The following is a 5,551-nucleotide window of genomic DNA, read 5'->3' on the forward strand; positions in this document are numbered from 1 at the left end:
TCAAACTCGGTGTAGAATTTAGTATGTACTTGTATCCATTGCGTTTAAAATAAAGTGCATGTATTCTCAGCACAAAATATAGATTGCAAAAGCAATTAAAAAGGGAGCAAATGAAACTTACCTTAGCAGCACATAAGGTCATTCACCGAAATGTGACCGAAACTTGGAATGCAAAATAACCGTGGATCTCAACCTAGAGAACATATGTTGGTCAATACATGTCTAACAAGCTAGGTCAGGTCATAGTGTATCACAATCCTAATGCTCGAGACCGACATGCAAAAGTTAACAAAAGTCATCTCAAAAAGTCAACTTGACCCAATATGATCTTTAAATCTATACATGTTTATTAACATAGTATAAGTCTTGATAATTGAACGAATTTATAGTTTATCAAACTCAAAATATTACTTATTTCAGGAGTTATATTATATTTGAATTATCATGGCAATCGAAAATATTTTATTATTTCACATAGTTTTTCCAATACTTGTAGAATCAGATTATAGTATTTATAAAGCTTTAAAACATGATAAAACGGTCAACTTTGACAATTGTTCAACAAAACGAGACGTGCCTTATATAGAAATTCATTTATTCGATTAGTAATATCTAAAAATCCAATTTATCAATCTCATAGACAAGTTGTTTAAATATTAGTTTACAGTTTCAAACACAATTTCAATTAACGTCAAACATAATTCAGTTGACAATATCTTTTAATCCGTTCATCGAAATCACGCGATTTATAAATGAAAAGTTATTAATTTTTCGATAGCTTTCCAACGACATGCATATCATATACTTTATATCAGTAGCATATGTATCAAATTCGTGATTCATCATAAACTATTTAACGACAAAATTAAAGCATATAAGCATGTATAAACATATATACTCGAGCACTAGACCTGGATACACTATTAATGTATAAAAGATAAGATATGAATGCTCACGTATTAATATTGTGATTCAATATTGTAGGAAAGTACGTAGACGCAACGAAGATGATAAACACTAGGTTTGACTTGCGAAAAATACCCATGAACATTACCCATAACCTCCATAGCTATAACCCATAGTTTCCTTAGCTTTGACTCATTTGAAAACTCGGTTTGAAATCATTTGAGCAGTACTTCGTCGTAGTATTTTATGTATAATACTAATAATAATACTATTAATACTACTGATAATAATAATAATAAGATTAATAATGATATTAATCTTAATAATAATAATAATAATAATAATAATAATAATAATAATAATAATAATAATAACAATAACAATAATAATAATAATAATAATAATAATAATAATAATAATAATAATAATAATATAAATATAAATATAAATATAATACAGAGTAATTTATGTGTGTTTGTGTCGAAGCAGAAATGTGCGAGCTTTATAGATGTATGCTAAGATTGATCCTCATGCGATCGCATGGGTTTCATGCCCATTTGCCATGCGATCGCATGGCCAGCTGGTACGCACCCAATATGTTTTGTTTTCTTGTTTATCGACATATTATTCACTGTAGCAAATAGTGTTTACTGTAGCAAATATTGTTTACTGTAGCAAATAGTGTTTTAATGTAGCAAATAGTATTTACTGTAGCAAAGTCGTTTTTACCGTAGCAAATAGTGTTTTACTGTAGCAAAGTCGTTTTTACTGTAGCAAATAGTGTTTTACTATAGCAAAGTCGTTTTTAATGTAGCAAATAGTGTTTTACTGTAACAAATAGTGTTTTACTTGTTCATCTTAAACGTTTTAGTTAACTTATCTAAATATCAATCGAATCAATAAACGAATGTTACTATCGTTTACTAAATAACTTAAAATTATATATATATATATATATATATATATATATATATATATATATATATATATATATAAATCAGTTTAATATATATCTTTATTTAATATACATAAATCAGTTTTTAAATACGCATTGCAAGTTATTTATGAATACTTAATTTTCCAACTTATTGTATATATATATATATACATATATATATATACATATATATATATATATATATATACATATATATATATATATATATACATATATATATATATATATATATATATATATATATATATATATATATATATATATATATATATATATATATATATATATATCTATTTACAAATAGATGTTCGTGAATCGTTGGTCAATAGTCAAAGGTTAACTGAATATATAACATTAGTTCAAAAATTTTGAGAATCAATATTACAGACTTTGCTTATCTTGTCGAAATCATATAAAGATTAAGTTTAAATTTGGTCAAAAATTTCCGGGTCGTCACAGTACCTACCCGTTAAATAAATTTCGTCCCGAAATTTGAGTGAGGTCGTCATGGCTAACAATAAAAATGTTTTTATGATGAATATGAGTGGATAAATAGAGTTTTATCATTATTGACTAATATAGATAAAACGATTCGATTTTGTGAAGCGTACGAGTGAAGCTGTCACAAAAGGTTGAAATAGAGATTTAACTTTGGACGTAGTCACGGTGGATTTCCGGATTTCAAGGGATTTAGAGGAAAATCTTCGTAATAAGATTTGATTCTTCGGTAGTTAAGGAAATTAGGATCTTCTTTAGTTAAATGCAATAATCTGTTTCGATTGCTCTGACGAATATTTTACTATAAATCTACTCCCTTCGTTTCCTTATTTCCACAGCTCACACTTTCTATTCTTTCTCCCTCAATTCATACTTGAAAGTATTCGTTAATATGCTCCATCCAGTTCTGGTTCTTGATATACTCCTAACTTTCATATTTGTCATTCTTCTTTTTCATCTGCCGCCGGAAGAATCTATTCACTTCTACTATACTCTTGGTTTTATAGTGTTTTTAGTTATCCAGTGTCTTTATATTGCTATATGCATCGATATACATGGTTTGTAATTTCTGAGTTGTTGTTAGATTTTATATCTCCCTTTATATTTCGATGTCCCTGCTTTTGTGCTTCCATAATCATTGACATCCATAGTTAATGCTCTCTCTTATTTGCTGCGATTTATACTCCCATTTCTATTTCGGAGCTTCTTGCTTTTGTTTTCTTTTTGCAAGTAATTGTCCAGAATTCGTAGGTATGGAGTTTCGAATGATCATAATATATAAAGCAGAAAGAAAAGGTAATAGCACGATTTGATTTGTCAAATTACCAGAATATCCGAAAAAGACGGAATCATCAAGAAAAATATTTTCTTGATATGTTTAGAGGTTAAATAGAATGAAAGAGTTATGTAATATGGTTCATGATGAGGGTATGTGTAGAGACCCGTCCTAATCCATCCGGACGAAGTCCATATCGATTATAAACGATTCACAACAGTTGATTACATCGCGAGGTACTTGACCTCTATATGATACATTTTACAAACATTGCATTCGTTTTTGAAAAGACAGTCTTTCATTACATCGAAAGTGGACGGCATGCATACCATTTCATAATATATCTAACTATAATTGACTTAATAATAATCTTGATGAACTCAATGACTCGAATGCAACGTCTTTTGAAATATGTCATGAATGACTCCAAGTAATATCTCTAAGATGAGCAAATGCACATCGGAAGATTTCTTTCATACCTGAGAATAAACATGCTTTCAAGTGTCAACCAAAAGGTTGGTGAGTTCATAGGTTTATCATAAAACAATAAAATTCATCATTTTGATAGACCACAAGATTTAAATCCTGCATGGTACAAATGGGCCCGAATCCTATACCCACCTGTAATGTACATGCTATATCTTTAAATACAGTACATCTTTCTCGTGTACGAAACCATTTTCATAAATCATAGTAACTGTACACATATCTTTTGCACAAAAATAACATACACATAACCTGTGTATAAAATCATTCTCTCGATATATAACATTCATATCAATTGGTGGTAATTATCATGTCCACATAATTCAATGGTGGCAATTATCATGTCCACATAATTCAATGGTGGCAATTATCATGTCCACATAATTCAATAATAATCCGCAGAACTTCTGTCTGCATAATAATTCATTCGAGGAATGTTTTGCTTGTGTTTATCTCGTCAAACATTTATAAAAGCATTTCATGTATTCGCAGTTCAAATATATTTCAAAGGCATTTAATAAAGCAGTTGTAAAAAATAGCGCATGTATTCTCAGCCCAAAAACGTAAAGAGTAAAAGGGATCAAATGAAACTCACCTAATGTATTTTGTAGTAAAAATACATATAACGACATTGAACAAAAGTAAGGTTGGCCTCAGATTCACGAACCTATAACATTTGTATATTTATTAATATACATAATTGTAGTCGAACAAATATATATATATATTGTTATTAGTATTATAATTTATATATATATGTTAATCTAATAAGTTTCATTATATAAATTTTCATTTATATATATATAGATATATTAATATAGTTAGATTATGTGTAGTAAATATATTTTTATATAATATCGTGATAATAATACTATTATTTAGATTTATTAATGATATTGAAAATAATTATCTTGATAATATCTTTAGTTACTTTGTTAGTAAGGATATTGATAATGATATTATTATTAATAATAATAAAAATGTAAATTTTTATAAAATTAGGATTTTTAGATTGATAGGTTTTTACTAAAATTGATAATGATCAATCCGAATAAAATGTTAATTTTAATTACAATACTAATTATTAATGAAAAGTTTGATAATAATAATAATCTTAATACTAATGATAATAATACTTAAATAATAATTTGATCATAATGGTATTGCATTTTAATCTTAATGATAATATTTTATGCTAACAATAATGATACTAATATTTAATTAGGTTGATAATGGTAACAATAATAATTAACTTATTCCTAATCACAATAATTAATAATACTGATATTAGCAGTAAAATGTTAATAATAATAATAATAATTATATAGTTGTAATAATAACAAAATAACAATTTTTGTGAAAGTGATAATAAGTTTCAATATTAACAATACTAATAATGATAATAATACTTGAGTTAATAATAATAGTAATATTAGTACTAAAAATGGTACAAATACTAATACTTACGAAAATAATAATTAGTTGTATTATCTTATTAATAATTATAATAATAATATTCATAATTGTAAAAATGATAATTATGCTTAAAATGATAAAATTAATTAATAATAATATTAGTGATACTTATTAATACTAGTGATAATAATAATTATAATACTTACAAGTATAAATATGATAGCAATTATAATTCTAATACTAATATTCATAATAATAACAATAATCATAATAATAACAATAATAATAATAATAATAATAATAATAATAATAATAATAATAATAATAATAATAATAATAATGAAAATGAGAAGTAAAGATATACCATAAAAAAAAAATGCACCAAGTGAGATTCGAACCCGAGATCTCCCAGATACACACCAACACTCTATACCATCTATACTGCTTATTATTTTCTGTTTAAATCATGATCTAAATCTATTTATCCCTATCTGATTCACTTCTTCTTCATC

The sequence above is a fragment of the Rutidosis leptorrhynchoides genome, chromosome 1 (genome assembly GCF_046630445.1).
Source record: "Rutidosis leptorrhynchoides isolate AG116_Rl617_1_P2 chromosome 1, CSIRO_AGI_Rlap_v1, whole genome shotgun sequence".
Lineage (NCBI taxonomy): Eukaryota > Viridiplantae > Streptophyta > Magnoliopsida > Asterales > Asteraceae > Rutidosis > Rutidosis leptorrhynchoides.